The 18098-nt window shown below is 35.4% G+C and overlaps 1 pseudogene; it reads right to left on the reverse strand.

Annotated features, from left to right (window-relative positions):
• Window positions 1-11920: 11920 nt before the first annotated feature.
• LOC132057123 (laccase-17-like) lies at window positions 11921-15132 on the reverse strand (annotated as a pseudogene).
• Between the last annotated feature and the right edge of the window lie 2966 nt (window positions 15133-18098).

Below are 18098 nucleotides of genomic sequence, written 5' to 3' on the forward strand. Positions count from 1 at the left end.
CCATTAGGTCCTTGGCAAGTTCTGTTGTCAATTTTAATATTTTCGCAAGAAATGATAGTGTTATTTTTCTTTATGTGAAAGTTAAGTATGTAGTCCATCAAATTTACTTTTCTGTGATAATAATAATGTAAAAAATAAAAAAAAATAAAAAAATTAAAGCAATTCACAAGAAATTCAAAAAAAACATATAATAATTGCAATTGAGTGCTTTCTTTAGCTACCTACCATTATAATTGTAATACTCTTCAAACCAAGAATTGGAAGCACTTAATTCAGACTTGAATGAGGTTCATGCATAATCTATTGTTTTGAGCAAATGAAGAGACTAGCACCAAGTAGCAAAAGCATATATCAATTTTGCTCTTCCATCTTCCACGGTGGTAAAAAAAATTTTGCAGACTTATTGCATTCTTCATTTCACACTATAAGAAGGCACATCAAATTGTCCACATTATCACATTTCTTTTGTTCTATCAAATACACTCTTTTTCTCAAAATATTCATTGGTTTTTCCACTGTCGTGCTACAACAATATCACAGGTTAACTTTTTAGTTTTTTTCTGAATTCTTCTTTTACATTGTTGTGTATCAGACCTTTATTTATTTCTGACCCATCTTTCATAATTTGTTTTGTGTATGGGTTAACGATTACATGTTAGCTTTCTGTCATATCTTCATTTTCTTGTTCAATGAAAGGAAAGAAAACAAATCCTCCTTTTACTAAATGATGGATGCTGAGGCGTGGAGAAAAAAGATTTTATTTTTGCCTGTCATTTTTTCCTTGTTCAGCTTTGCGTTTTTAAGTTAATTGTATGCGCAATTTTTAATAGTTTTCCTATTCTATTAGAAGCTCTTTTTGTTTGTATTTGTTTTTTTACCCCTCAATTTTGTCTTATAATTTGTGATTTCTCTTTAAACCATTCGAAGGTTTTATATCACTATCTTGAATCCTTCCATGGCCATAACTTGTGCGTGCTAATTTTTAGAATGCAATTATATTTATAAAATTTAAGTAATATTTATTTGTTAAATTTACAATTGAAATGACTCATAATTTTGAATCAGACAAAGGGTACATATACATATACGTTTGATTATGATTTATATATATATATATATATATATATATATATATATATATCAAATAAATAATTTAACAACTATATATTATCTCTATGGCAAATAATTATCATTGTTTTGTATTTATAAAAAAAAAAAAATATATATATATATATATATATTTAATTATAATTATTTTGTAGGGGTACAACATGAAATTGACAATGATCTACTACACATGCTAAGAAAGGCATTCATTGATCTACATTCATTGATCTAGTTTATGTATAACTACAAAACGCTACTTTCATTCGAGAACAACTTCTTGATATGTAAGCGAATGTAAAAAGGAGGAGGCTCAATTTTTTAAAAATAAGGCAAAACTTTAAGATATGAAACCTTTTTTTTTCCCATAGTCGGTGCTCCTCAAACTCAAATATATCTTCTGTGTTTTTGACATATAAAATAAGAAATACTTGACAAGTTGAACTCTGGATATGTCAGTTGAATAAACTCATCATTTATCAGTTTGAGCTTGCATTTTCCTCCTTCAATGTCTATCTAATTCATCGCACACTAATTATAATATTTGTAAATGTTTATTCTAATTAGAATGAGATACACGTATTTGAAAACTAGTTATACTAAAAGTGGAAATCTCTCACCTTCAAAGTTAGTTTACCATCTTGCCCTTACTCTAAATCAAAATCTTATTAAAAATCTAATTAAACAATAAATCTAATTAAATAGCCATATCATTTTACATTATAATTTTTAATTACATTAACAATGAACCGGTCAATTAGAAATGAAGCAGTAGTAGTACATTAATGCTTCAGACCATGAAAAATCAATGAATCCAATTAGAGGATTGAGGGCATTCACTACTTACTACCTTGGTATAATAAATTCAAAACAGCAAAAAAGGATTAGTCTCATACTAGGTGTTACCGTTTCTTTGTCATATTTCCTTCTTCTATTTCATTTTCCTCTCCTCCTTTAAAGTCTTTATTACATCAAGTTCAATTATAAGTCCTTTCAATTCAATTGGCTATTTAATTAGGGTCGTATTATGGCTGGTGTGAACGTGGGAATTAGAAATTTAACACAACCAAAGCATTTTCACCTTCTACCATTAACTTAGTGTTCAGTAAACCTTTGGGTTTCTATGTTATCATCCATTATCTATAGCATACCACCAATGGCCATGTATTTACCACAATAAATTGCTATGCATTATTGTATTTGCTGAAGAATATTATCAACCTACTTATGAGCTTATATATGGAGAGTTATAAATTTGCAATATGCATAACCATCACAAATGGATGAAACTGTGGGATCCAATAATTAAATAAAAGGAAAAAGGAAAAAGTAAAAGAAAGAAAAGAGAAATTAAAAATATTTGATTGGAGGAAATAAAGGCAATGTCAGGCGGCTGAAACAATTTGTTAGATTTGGTTACGAGTTGGTTGTTGCAACTTGAATTGCAAATTGCAAAGAAACTAGCAATTTGATTGAAGACTTGGCAAGTTCTACTATAAATACATGCCTTCAGTTTCAGTTTTAAAGTACACCAACAAAGAGAGTAGTACATTGAGAGTTGAGAGCAGACTGATAGAAAATAGTCTGTGAAGAAAAATAGAGTATGTGAGCGGGTGTTATAATGAGATGTCTAAAATAAAGAGAGTTATTTTCTTTGAGTGTAGTGTAGTCTTTTGAGACTACCAAGTTGTAATATTTTCACTATCGCGGTATTGTATTGCTCCTCTCGTGTATTGTATTTGAAGAGTATTATAATTATAATGGTAGGTATCTAAAGAAAGGACTCTTTTGAGTGCAGATTGTGATCTAGAGACTGCTACCCGACCTCATATTTAGCGTTGAGGTCGTTTGCTGACAGATTGAGGGTGAGCTTTTATCCATGCCAAGCCGCCCGAAGATCTTCTTTTTCCTAATGTCTAATTTCCATTCCAGATATTAATGGTTATTTATTTCAGACAGTATACATTCCTTGGACATGTTTCGGATTAGAGTCCTTGTACGGTAACTTTCAGATTTTGGGGTTTGTAATAGTTAGGACTTCCGCATTTACGTTATTATTTTATGGCATGACTATTTACGGCTTTATCTTGTGTTTAACTGTTATGAATTGATTAACCAAAAATGGATTGAATGAGTAGATGGTTAGGCGTATTGGTTCGCCCACTAGGAGTTAGTGTGGGTGCCAGTCATGGCGGTTGGGTCGTGACACCAGTTAGCAAATATACGGTTGTACTTATCATATTTATGTATATACATATATATAACACACATATAAAAGGCAAGAATACATACACACACACACTGTTTGAAGTTATTGGGCTTGACAGCCCAAGGTTGGGCCTAAAGGAACCTACCCAGACCCCCATTTCGCATCCTATTTTGGACTAAGTGCGATCCATGGGCTAATTTGGTTGTTAGGCTAAAATGGATCAAGTCGAGAGATTTCCTTAGTTCAAACTTGGACTACATATTCAATCCTAAGTGAGGTCTACCCCTTTGTTTATTTAAATACACTCTTTTTATATAGTCAGCATTCATGTATATACCTGGTATACATATAATCTACACATCTGCTATGTACACCAGTTGTATACCTGGTACATATTCCCCCTTTTCTTTGTCTAGACTATGTATATCTTTGTTTATTCATATTTTTCCTCAATTCAATCAAAATTCAACCTAAACCAAAGCCATACTAGATTCAAGTCATCCAATCAGAACAATCTGGACAGCATGCTTTCATAGTGAGCTTACTTATAAATCATGCTTTGGTCAACAATACACACAAACTTTAAAGTGTAATCAAGACAATACTTATTCAATTCTTTCAAGCTTAAGTAGTGTTAATCATGTAATGAGAGCATCCAAATCAAAACAGACTCAAAAAATTTGTAAACATGATCACAAAAGAGAAGGGAAAGGGATGGGGATTATGCAAGTCCAAATACTACAAGGAAGGGGAGCACATAAATGATTGAAGAAGTATCCTACAACTTGAATGATCTGAACACTCTAACATCTTCATTTTTTGTTTTTAGTTAAGACTTGGTACCATGAATTTCACACAAAACCCTCTTTTATCTTCAGACCAAGAAAAACAGTCTCTTATACATAAACAGGTTGATTATTCAGTCTCAGTAGATTGTATATACAAGGAAAGACATTGATCTTACCCTTTACCCTTGGTTCAATGATAGGATGGTAAGGTCAGATGCATTCACATAGCCAACATACACCTCCATGGACTTATAGAATGTGCCATGGTGCCTTTTATTTGGAGAAAAGGCATTTTGAACCGTGGGACAGCAGAATCGTGGTATTGGAAATCGGGGAAACTATTATGGAAATAATTACAACACTCCATTTGGGAAGCAGGATTTCCACAAGCCGAACAATTATCAGCAACCTCAAGCTCAGCCCGCTAGCAATTTAGAGGAGATGATGAAGTAGCTCATAGCTCAAAATCAAGTGACGCAGCAGCAAAATCAGAAAATTCAGAGTGAGATGCAGAAATCTATTCAAGAGCTTGAGCGTCAGATGGGGCAGATGGCTCTTATGCAGAATGTCAGACCTCCGAGTGCTCTTCCTAGTGATACTGAAAAGAACCCAAAAGAATGCAAGGCAGTCACCTTGAGGAATGGTAAAGAGCTAGAAGAAGTGCCGCCGAAAAAGAAGAACATAGCAGAGGCAGAACTTATCCCTGCTAAGCGAGCTGAACCAAAGTAAAAAGTCGCAGAGCAACAAGCAGAGGAAGTGGTACGACCACCCCCTCCCTTCCGGCGACCCGACTTCGAAACGGAAAGCAGATTCGGCTTGCAAGAAATTTCTTGAACTCTTAAAACGGGTACACATAACCATACCTTTGGTGGAGCTTTTGCAAGAAGTCCCAAAATATGCTAAATATATTAAAGATGTGGTTGCAAACAAACGGCGTTGGACAGAGTTTGAGACTGTTACACTTACTGAGGAATGCAGTTCTAGAGTGAGGAGTAAAATTCCTCCAAAGTTGAAAGATCCGGGCAGCTTCACAATTTCGATTATGATTGGCAACATTGAAGTTGGGCTAGCATTGTATGATTTGGGTGCTAGTATTAATCTGATGCCCACCTCTGTGTTCCGAACGTTGGGTTTGGGAGAGCCTAGGCCAACCACTATTACGTTGCAGTTGGCTGGTCGATCTCTTGTTTATCCTGATGGCATTATTGAGGATGTTCTTGTGAAGGTAGTCCCATTTATTCTGCCGGTTGATTTTGTGATACTTGATTATGAGGCAGATAAGAGTGTTCCTCTCATCATGGGGAGAGGATTCTTGGCCTTGTTGATCTTTGTGATCCGAGTGAAAGATGGGAAGATATCCATGACAATTAATGGACAAGGGGTGACTTTTGATGTGTTTAACGCTACCAAGCTTCCAACCCATTATGAGGAGTTAAAGATGATTTCCGTGGTGGAACCCGAGCTTACTAACGCCGAGTAGATCACTTTCTAGCTTCCCGAGATCCGTTGGAGACAGCCTTGGTGTATGGGGAAGATCTGACAATTGATGCAGAAGGGGAGGAGTGTCTTAGCATTCTTGACACTTCATGTGCTTATCTACGAGCAAGTACACCGGTTGAGGAACTAGACAGACCAGAGTCATGGAAGAAGCCGAAACCATTTATTGAAGAGGCTCCCGTTCTTGAGTTGAAACCATTACCTCCTCACCTTCGCTACGCTTTCTTGGGTAGTGGAGACACATTGCCCGTAATCCTCTCTACTTATTTGACTGATGTGCAGGTTGAACGTGTGTTACGAGTGCTAAGAGATCGAGTCCGAGCCTTGGGTGGTCGATAGCTGATATTCGAGGTATTAGTAGCTCGTTTTGCATGCACAAAATATTATTGGAAGAAGACAGCAAACCTAGTATTGAGTGCCAGAGGCGACTGAACCCGATCATGAAGGAGGTGGTGAAGAAAGAGGTAATCAAGTGGGTGAGTCCTGTACAATATGTCTCGAAGAAAAGGGGCATGACTGTGGTGGAAAACGAGAAGAATGAATTGGTGCCTCAACGAACTGTTACAGGTTGGAGGATATGTATTGACTATCGCAAGTTAAACAACGCCACCAGAAAAGATCACTTTCCTTTGCCCTTCATGGATCAAATGCTCGACAGATTAGCTGGGCACGATTATTATTGCTTTTTGGATGGTTATTCAGGTTACAACCAGATCATGATTGCACCTGAGGATCAAGAGAAGACCACATTCACATGTCCATATGGCACGTTTGCATTCCGGAGGATGCCTTTCGGTTTGTGCAATGCTCTAGGTATGCATGATGGCTATTTTCACCGATATGGTGGAAAATTATGTGGAGGTATTTATGGATGACTTCTCCATTTTTGGAGATTCTTTTGATGACTGCTTAAATCATCTTGATGTCGTGTTAGCTCGTTGTGAAGAAACGAACTTCGTACTTAACTGGGAAAAATGCCATTTCATGGTTCGAGAGGGAATCGTTCTTGGGCACAAGATATCGAGCAAGGGAATAGAGGTTGACAAGGTGAAAATTGAAGCAATTAAAAGATTGCCACCACCCGTTTCAGTTCGGGGAGTGCGTAGTTTTCTTGGGCATGCAGGATTCTATCGATGGTTCATCAAAGACTTCTCTAAAGTTGCTAATCCAATGTGCAAGCTTTTAGAGAAAGATGTGAAGTTTGTGTTTAATGAAGCTTTGTCTCGACGGCTTTTGATGAGCTAAAACGAAGGTTAGTGTCGGATCCTATTATCATCGCACCCGATTGGTCTCTGCCATTTATTTTGATGTGTGATCCAAGTGATTTTCTTTGTGGGAGTTGTCCTTGGTCAGACAAGGGACAAGATTTTTCATCCTATTTACTATGCCAGCAAGGCACTTGATGCGACGGATGAACTATCGTCACGGAGAAGGAGTTATTGGCAGTTGTCTACGCCTTTGACAAATTTCGATCATATCTTGTGGGCACGAAGGCGATTGTATATACTGATCACACTGCAGTTAATTATTTTTTTGCAAAGAAGGATGCAAAACCGAGGCTTATTCGTTGGGTGTTGCTGCTGCAAGAGTTTGACATCGAGATTCTTGATCGAAAGGGCACAGAAAATCAGGTAGCAGATCACTTATCGAGATTAGAAGATCGGGAACATGTGGATGAAGCAGTGGCGATTAAGGAGACTTTTCCTGACGAACAACTCTTTGCTCTTCAATCAGCTGAGGTGCCATGGTATGCAGACATGGTGAACTTTATAGTAAGTGAGATTTACCCCCTGGTGCTAATCACGAGAAGAAGAAGCGGATTTTGCATGACAGTCATTTTTATGTGTGGGATGAACCTTATCTCTACCGAGTTGGCACAGATCAGCTGATCAGAAGGTGTGTTCCAGAGGAAGAGGTCTCCGCGATTCTCGAGAAGTGTCACTCATCACCCTATGGGGGACATCATGCTGGTGACAGAACAGCTGCAAAGGTACTTCAGTCCGGGTTCTACTGGCCAACTTTGTTCAAAGATGCTCATGAATTTGTGCGAGCATGTGATAGCTGCCAGAGAACCGGAAATATCTCCAAGCGTCATGAAATGCCTTTGAAGGGCATCTTAGAAATCGAGCTGTTTGATGTGTGGGGTATTGACTTCATGGGTCCCTTCATACCATCCAAGGGGAATAAGTACATATTGGTTGCTGTAGACTATGTCTCGAAGTGGGTGGAAGCCATTGCACTTCCCACCAATGACGCTAGTGTGGTGGCACGATTTCTGAAAAAGAACATTTTTACAAGGTTTGGGACCCTCGGGCCATCATCGTTGATCAAGGTACGCACTTTTGCAATCGGCTCTTTGATAAATTGCTTGCTCAAGTATGGGGTGAAACACAAGATAACGACTGCTTATCATCCTCAGACGAGTGGTCAAGTGGAGGTATCGAACAGACGAGTGGTCAAGTGGAGGTTCCGGCCCAATGCTTCGCAAATGCGACCAAACCATCACAAATGCGATGGCTAGTCAACCCGGCCCACGCCCCATTTGCTCAACGCAAATGCGAGACGAATCTCGCAAACGAGACCCTTCTGGGTCCATCACAGCTCGAGAGCGCGATGCCTTCTTCGCTAATGCGAAGGACACCAGAAACTGAAAGCAAAAAAATTCTGGTTTTTCGCTCTATCAACTCGATACTCATCCGGAACCTCCCAGATACAAACCAAATATGTGCCTTAGCTTAAAAACACGCTACGAACTTGCCCGCGCACTCGGAATTTCCAAAAGAGGTCATTGAACCGGTCAACCCCAAATGCCTTAAAACTAGTTTTCTAAACCCCAAATGCCTTAAAACTAGTTTTCCAAGTAAATGACCAAAATAATGCCGAGTCCCTCAGGAACTGAACCAAATACTCTAAGAAGTCATAATCGACATTCCGGACCTATTGAAATCGACGAAATTACCAAAAAGACCCATTAACCCCTAATGTTGACTTTGGTCAACCCAACACTTAAGAAATCTCAAAAACTCCATATTCTCATTCAAATCACACCCGATTGCCTCGGGAATCGCGCCAACCCTCCCCACGAGTCAAATATACTCTATTGAAACTAGGGAAAGTGTCAACAGGGTTAAAAATATCAAAATAGCAAAAATAACCTAACAGGTCGTTACACTTCGCATTTCATATAGTTGTTGAGTGATACTTACCATGGAAGGCCAAACAAGAAGAGAAGCCACAATTAACAAGGAGCAAAAATCATTATATAAGATATTACATTATTGAATTTATGTTTCTCTTTCCAAGCCTAGCGTCCTTAACAAATTTCAAAGAATAAATGATACTCGAATAAAAATAATAAAGGGAAAGAAAAACAAAAAGAAATTTACTGTGTACCTATTAACAACTTTGATGTTCATTGATATGTAATTTACTTTGTTTTTAGTTATCTGCAATTTTTTTTAAATTTCCAATGAAAATGAACTCAATGAGGCAACAACTTACCTATATGGATATAATATTATTTAACTCTAAGCTTTATGTAATTAACTAAACAAGCAAATTTTGTTTGAGATTCTTCAAAAAAAAAATTGGTATAATCGAAATTTTTCAATTACCGGAACAAGAATAATCGTAAAGTATATCATTATTATAAGTTTAACCTATTTGATGTGATTAATATTAGTTCTTAATAGACATTCTCTTTCTAATGTTGTACATACACTAGATTGAGAAGCGCATAATAAAGTGAATACCCACATGAAGTCGTGAACTAGCAAAGAAATTGGGAAAAATTAAGGAGCAAAAAGCCTATAACAATTGAACTTCAGGAAACTTGAAGTTTGCAATTCAGGACATAGGCCCGAAGAACGAACTATACAGTTCAAACTTTAGGATATTCGGTCAAATTTGGAATAGTGAAATTCGAAGAAAATTAGTTGTGAAGTTTCAATAATTTGTTCAAATTTGTTAATTCTGTTAGTTTCTTTCATCATCTTCAGTTCATCAGGACATTCGGTCACGGATTGTGAATATTGAACAAAATTCTCTCCCTCTCTTCCCTCTCTCAATTAAGTGCAGTGATTTAATTTGTTCAAAGGTTTTTCATCTTTTTGGTCCTTTATTAGAACTCTACAATTGCTCTTTCTCCTAGTTTAAAAGAGCAATAACATACACAACTAGATAGTCTAGCACCAGAAGGTCCAGATGAACGACATGCTTAGTTCTTCATTTATCTCAATCACGGAGTACTAAATATTCTTAATGTATTCCACCCGTTCATTGTTACTTGTCCACTTTTGACTTTGCACGCCTCTTAAGAATTAATAAATGAAGAATTGATTTTATCATAGTATCCATAGTAATTGGTGTATAGTCTCAATAGACTTTGCTTGAAAAATGATATGGAAGTGAGTAACTAATGTTATGGGAAAACAAGAAAAAAAGTTTGTCTTTCTCTTGATATGCTAAAGTGGACAAGTATAAGTGAAAACTTATTTTTAGTATAATGGACAAGTAAAAGTGAACGGAGAGAGTTGCAGAAAGGAAATAGCAGTGTGTCTCTCAAATCATGAAAAAGTGGCTATATTTTAAATACCTTGCAAATGTTGGTTATGTTTTAAACAACGTTAAACGTGGATTTCTCCGTAATATGTGGTATGGGCTAAGTTACAACACAACTCAACCTAGTATGAATTGATTTGTGTATAGGCCAAGCTGATGGAAAATTAATGTGGTTTGTTGATTGTAGTGAAATTGAAGGTGAATAAGAGGTGCATGACCTTATTTTTTCTTGTGAGAAAAACGCAATATAAATTTTCTTGGGTTTTTTTTTTTTTTTTCTTCAATCCACCCTCTCCTCGAGGGCTCTATTTTATTCATATCTCCAAAATACACCACAGAGGAGAGCATCTCCTTGTACCTATCTTTGTATGGACAGTCCCCATACTATGCTTGATAGGATTTCCTTTAAGCTTACAAAAAATGGTGTCATGGAAGAGTGACTACTCTTCTTCTATACAAAATATGAGTTAAGGTACGTCAAAAGTATATATTCTATACATCTTGTTTTGATAATCCTTTGAATTCTTGACTGACAAATCCTCAAAGTTGGCATTTGCATTCTATCCATGTTGATCTCCCCTTTAACTGTCTTGGGCAGCTGTTGGAAATTAGTAATCCATATGTTTCTTTGCATTCCAATCCCCAGTTGGACAAGGTGTCTGCTGCTCTATTACCTTCCCTGTAACAGTGCTCCAACTTCCAACTATCCACACTTTCCAGAAGAGATCTAACATTCACGATAGTATCCATTATGGTCCATGGAGGCTCGCTATGATTCTTGGGGTTATGTTGGTTTATTCTTAACCTAAGTACTGTTGAAGAACTTAGACAATTCTGACCAACACTACTGACTAGGAAAGGCGGTATTGGCTTGTCCATTTTAATTTTAATAAAATTATTAATTGTTCGACCTCTTCGTTTTGTTTAGTTCTATTTCCCTTTTTACAAGATTACCTGAGTTTTGGACTTATAACACATTCGGATTGTGCTCGCTTAATCACTAGGGTATGTTCTCGAGGAGTGACAGCCAACGAATCAAATTAACAAATAAATTCCACCACTATCCTATGATTTTTTTTACAAAAAAGATTATAAATGCACTTATAAATTTACGCATCATTCTCACGTGTTTTAATCCCTCCGTCACAAAATAAGTGTGACTTTAACAAAAAGAATTTGTCCAAAATAAGTGTCGCTTTAGGAATTCAAGCTAAAAAAATATTAATTGCTTCTAACTACTTAAGTGTGCTCAGTTCTCAAGAAACATCTAATAAATAGGGTAACTTAGTAAACTATACTTTGTATTTATTGTTTTTCTTAATAGGCGTGAAAGGAGCTAAAGCAAAACTTATTTTGGGAGGGAGGGAGTAAAGAGAAAAATGTCAATTACTTTGGATGCAAGAAATATTAAGATAATCCAAAAGGAAGATGTGTTGGGATCGAAATAGGGCGTCATGATAATATGATTTGGTCAAGTGACCTACATATTGGAAAAACTAATATAGAAAATCATAACCTATTCAGAGAATAATATCCCCCTAAACAAGACTCTTTAATGACTACATTATACATTATGGATGCTATTGTGTTTTTATGTAAGAGACGGATCTTCAATTTATAGAAGTCCGAAACTTTTCCTCCAAGAAATGATTATTCGAATGTGGATGAGATCTTTTCCACCAAGAAAACCTTTTCCATCAAGAAAACATTTTTGAAACAAAACACAATTATGGTAGAATTTAAATAAATTAGGAAATTCAGGGCAAACCCTAACAAGATGATAATTCTCTCATTATTGATTCCGAATCTCTCAGAGTTTTGAATTTACAAAAAATCTCAACCCTCTCTTACGCAATCAACTAAAAAGAACATACACAAACGGATAAGAAAAGGATATCCACCAACTTACAAAACCAAAACAAGCATCAATAATCGAGAAAAAAATTGAAGGTACAAATTGCACGAAATTAATTTCTCAACACTTGGGAAGGTCCATTGGTGGAGGAGGCAACTTTTGATTTGGAAGTTTTCCATCAAGAACCAACCATGCCATCCTCAATCCCCAACTTGTGTGAACTTCCAGGTGACAATGCATAAACCATACTCCTGGTGACAAACAACGACAATTAACATCATTATTGGGAGAGTTAGGAATTCTAACAAGGAGATTAAAAATACAATAATTCCACACCTAGACTTGAGACCACAACACGATAAAACTTGTTAGCCACATACACTGAAGGTTCCAGTAAGTCAAAAGTGAAGGTTCTATATAAGAAGCTTTAAACTATATACTGTGTGCTTATTTGGAGCTTTTCATAGTCAAAGTCAAAGGTTTTGTCGGCGGCGATATTGATATGTCTTCTAGTTGTAGTTGACTTTAAGCGCACGGCTCATAGTCATCTATTTACGGTCTTGCAATCAATAGTAAATCAATTCATTTTTCTGCTTTGTACCACACATTCGTAAGATCTTTTTTACGCTATTTCATGTATTGTATAATTCTAAAGAATGGTTCAATTAAACCCTCTTCATGTAATGTAGTTCCACCCCTGTAGACCATGTCATACCTTTTCTATCTTGTTCCTTTATGAATAGATGCTTGTAGTTTATATAGTATCTACTTTGTTAAGCTAGATATTAGACTTCCGAATGAACGATATTAGAAAACATTCAAATGCAAATTCTTACGTTACCTGGATTATCGGCATGAAATCGAATAGCAATCCAACCGCCAGAAGGGACACCCACGGTGTTCCTCTCAATAGGGTCAACAAGGTTGAAATTTGATGGATCCTTATTAGGGTCAAAATTCCCAAACCCTTGACCAACAACAAAGAAGTTGAAGCCGTGAAGATGAAGAGGATAACTTTCAGCACCAAGAATGCTTCAGATCTTGCATTACTAGCTCCCACACTAGTGTTAAATGGTAAAACCATGAGTTTTGTATCATTGTTAACTAGGGTGTTATTTGGAGGGTTCCCAGTGTAGTTAAACCAATGTAAAGGACTATAAGGAAAATCAGGTTTGTATACACCTTTGGATTTCCCAAAGAAATGAGATTGGAGAAGTGCAGTTGTAGGTAGTATAAGTGACACATTATTGATTGAAGCTGAGAATTTTGTGCCATTAGGTCCTTGGCAAGTTTTGTTTTGATCACAAGGACTTGTTCCAAGACCTACTGTGAAAAACAAATGTTTATCGACGTTTAGAGGTACATTAGCAGGGAATTGAGGAGTCGCGAGACTTCTTAATCTACTTGTAAAATTGGTGACAAATTTTGTGTCATTGAGAGCTGGTAGTAATGGCTTAAAAAGTGGTAGATTTTTCAAATGGGGTTTTGATTCTGGTTCATACTCTAAAATTCCAGCAACTGTAGAGTTGTCAAATGTGCCAGGACCTGTCACATATGGCCGAGCAGTCATGTAAAATATGGCATTAGGAAAATGAGTTTTAGTTTTGAGAAGAACATTATAGGTTTGTCCTGGTGTAATAATAAGTGTATTTGTTTCAAAGGGTTTAACATAAACTCCGTCAGCATCGATAATTCGGAGAGTGTGATTTGCAATGCTGAAGAAAAGATCGTCATTAAGGGCAGCATTGATCAATCGAAGAAGGTAAGTTTTTCCAGGCTTCACCTTCAGCTTAAAAGTATCTGTATAAAGAACATCCAAAACTGTTAACATTCTTTTGTGCAATCCATAGTGTGTCAATTATTTTGGAAGGGATGAAGGAAAATTAGAAAATAGCACTCTAACTATACAAAAAAAAAAAAAAAAAAAAAAAGTTTACTACCGTTGCTTGAGCAATTATACAAAGGGCCAGGAAGTCCATTGATAGTATAGGCATCAGAAACATTAGGACCTCCACCTGTTTGCAAAGCTTGGCCAATTATAGCTTCAGTGTCTGCATTGAACCATTCTCCTGTAACATATATTTGCATTAATCAGTTCACCACTATTATTGTAATAATTTCTTATATTTGCATTAATCATTTCAACTAGCTCAATATATAACGACTTATTACCCAAGACGACGGGAACTTCTTTGTAGGGTTTGGCAAATGGATAAGGAGTATTTTTCTTTGGAAGAATGATAATAGGACCATAGACAGTTGATCTCAACCATGAAATATGTGCATGCCACCAAAAAGTTCCTCTTTGGCCAATTATAGTGAAATTATACACATATCTCTGGCCAGTTTGAATGGGACATTGTGTTATATATGCTGGTCCATCTGCCCATCCACTACGAATTTGTCGAATTCCATGCCTATTGGTAAGAGAACAAAAATATCAATCAGCTTCGCGGAAATTCTAAGTTAAAGTTAATTAATAGTCTTAGAAGTAGGAATTTTTTACTTACCAGTGGATGGAGATGTTGTTTTGGACATTATTGATCACCTCAATCTCAAGACGATCGCCTTCCCTTGCTACAATGCGAGGTCCAGGGAATTGTCCATTAACTGTAACAATACTCTTAGTATGGCATAGTCTTGTCACATTTTGCAACTTTATCTGCAATATGAGAAGGACAATATGGTATTGTAAGTCATGCTAATTTTAAACACAAAATGATAAAGTGATTAGTAAAAGAATTTTAACACTATCGGGTAGTCTAAAAGATATATATTTGTGTAAAAGTAATTGATAATAACAAGTAAAGAGTAGCCTAGGTAGAAAATACTATTAAAGCTGGTAACATATCAAAATTCATCCTAATATAAAATTTTATAATGTCGGCATATATAAGTTAAATGGTTCTATATGAAATAAGAAACTATGTATTTTAAATCGTGCGATATGTAATAAGAAACTATGTAATAATATACATACTTCAAATTTGTAGTGTCTGGTTGCAGCTGAAACGCTATGGAGGAGACATGAAGCAATCAGAGAGATAAGAAATATTCCAATAGCACCCATTTTTGCACAGAAAATTAAATCTCTCTGCTTTTTCTTTTTGTACAAACTTGTTGCTGATGTTGTTCTATGAAGTGCATGGAAGTCATGTATATATAGAGATGTTTGCATGATGTTTGGTTGATTTGGTGAAATAAAAAATTAAAAGGATAATGAATTGAAGAGAAAAGTGAAAGGTTGATTGTAAGCTATCTTTGGTTAGTCCAACTGTTGTTGTAGAACAAACTTTGGAGTGGTGCCAAAGAATACACATATTTGTCTATTTGACATGCAAAAATTTCACTATGTATGGCTTTTCCTTCTTAATGACTCATGAGGTTAGATTAAGTAACGCCTCATAGACAGCTAGCTAGGTATAGGCATGATTTGGACTCTTCCATACCGTAAGATGATAACGAAAAAGCTATTATTATGTATAACAATCTGTTGTCATTATCAAAATATTTCTCCAATGGAATATTTGTCATCCTCACTAAAAATATTTATCAAAATACTTATCATTTTATTTAACCAAGAAAATTAAGTGTTTTTTTCTCATAACATACCAAAAAGAATTAGTTTAGCCTTATGCTTTTAAGCATTTATTAAAGAGGTTAATACTTCTCCTTTTTGAGGAGCGTCAAATGAAAAATACAAGAAGTTTTTTAGACGGAGGGAGTATATATATACAAGTTTTAGGTATGAATAGTACAGTAACAAAATCTAATTTGATCTATGTAAAAGCTTTGAGGCCAATGGGGATAATATATGGGGTGAAATTAAATTGATTTCTCAGTATTCTAGCGACACGTTGATTCCTTTTAAGCAACTACTTCCTCTAGAACAGTTGCCAATCTATGAGATATAAATATTTCATAATCAACTACTTAAATTTTACTTCCTCCGTCCATTTTTACTTGTCCTTTATAATAAAAATAGATAGTTCATTTTTATTTGTCCAGTTTAAAAATCAAGACAGAAATTAACACTTAATTCCCAATTTACCCTTATTATTTACTATAATCACTTATCAATGTATTTTCCAAAACATTGCATTTACTATATTCAAATAGAGATATAATTAATAAAATTGTCATCTATTTTTGGCTCCTTAATAGAGTGTCAAGTCCATACATGACAAGTAGAAATAGACCGAAGGAATACTATTTGAAACCCGAAAACTGGAAATTTAACTTTTTGATCCATCCAAATTAACTGTTCCGAATGCAGAAAATTAGAAAAGAATTCACAAGTAGATATCGTATATTCTCTTAACGTGAAGGTTTGTTACCCAGCATTATTGCGATATTGAAATTAAAGAGTTATTATATATAAAGTGATGTTCTTTTCTAGATAAATTAAAAATAAAAAAAAAATAAAAAAATAAAGTAAGACACTTAATTAAATTGAAACAGACAGAGTACAATTTTGGAGGAACTTTATTTCAGATTAGCAAGTTTCCCCACTCCGCTTTATGTGTGATAGTTCGATGTACGGGGTCAAACTATCTAATTTTTTATTTCAATTCAGACATAGAATCTTTAAGTTCTTTAAAATAAAATTGAATATTCATAAACTACGTAGAAAAAAGTAGCTAGTACAAAATATTTGAATAGCATTTGCAAAAACGTGATAAAATAACTTATGCGACTCAAATAATAACTGTGTCACATGAAGTGAAATAAAGGGAGTACATTTTTTATTATTTATGGCACATCGCGTTTGTTATTACTTAAATTAATATAACTTCACGATGATATTGGATGACAGAGGCGAATCTAGGATTTAAACTTTAAGGGTTCAACTTTTAAATTTTTTATATATTTCTAACGTTATGGGTTCATATCTACTATTAATATAATTTTAATAAATTTTTATACATAAATTTATACACCACATCGAAAGTTTGGGTTTCAATTGCACCCCTAGTTATAGCGCTCCATCCGCTAGTGGATGATGAACACGTCCAGTATGTCCAACTGCAGAAAAAGTCGCAAGTAGGAATGGCAACGGGGCGAGTTTCGGCTCATGCAGATCTATCCTTTTGCCGGGCGGGGCGGGTGCAGGGCGGGGTGGGTTGCGGGTCAGAGGAATCTAGATTTAAGAGACTGTTTCTTTGAACGTAAGATGGCCAGTGGTTATCTTAAATATAAGTCTTCCATGCTCTATGAAAAAGATCCATGTTAACAGTGGAAGTACATTTTCTTTAATTTTTATGAGAGAAAAAGAAAAGAAAGAGAAAAATATGTTGGGCAAAGAAACCAAACTTCAGGAACAGTATCTTACATTTGCTGAAAGCTAGTCCTCTGTTTTATGTTTCAGAAATTAGTTCTCTGCAAGTTAGTCAGATACCTACTAAATATGAGTCAACTTTAATAGTTAAAATTATTTTATCTTGACTAGTTGTTGAATGAAAAAAAAATATATATTCATATTTTTATTTGGACATTTCATATTCAAATGGGTCAAGTTATTCAGTCTTCAATACACTTTTCTATTGGAAAAACTATAAGATTAATAACAGGCCTTATCACTAAAATAAATTCATCAAATTAGCTAAAAGAATTATCCGCATTGATTCACGATGATAATACCACAATGTAAAATTTTTTATTTATACAAATTTATTAACTACTGAATGTGGGTAACAAAGTGGAAAAAAGGAAGAAGAAAAAGAAGGAAAACTTATGCGGGGTGCGCGGTGCAGGCTTGACGCGGGTTTGGTAGGGGGCGGGGCGGGTTGAAATTTTGTGGGTTGAAACAAAAGCTGCACCGCACCCACACCGCCCTAGTCGCAAGTTTTTTCTACCATCTTAACTTTGAGGTTCTCTAGCTTCTGTAGCTTTTAGACTTGCACAATTTGCTTAAAAGGAAAGGACCTTAAATTGAAAAGAATAAAGAGACGACTTTGTTATTGAATTTTTGAAAGTCTAAGTGTGAGGACCCGTCATGTCATTATACCGCCTAGATATCACTTGACACAAATATTAATGGCTACATAAAAGGAATACTAGATATTATAGGAAGATTCTAGAAATA

The sequence above is a fragment of the Lycium ferocissimum genome, chromosome 5, assembly GCF_029784015.1.
Source record: "Lycium ferocissimum isolate CSIRO_LF1 chromosome 5, AGI_CSIRO_Lferr_CH_V1, whole genome shotgun sequence".
NCBI lineage: Eukaryota > Viridiplantae > Streptophyta > Magnoliopsida > Solanales > Solanaceae > Lycium > Lycium ferocissimum.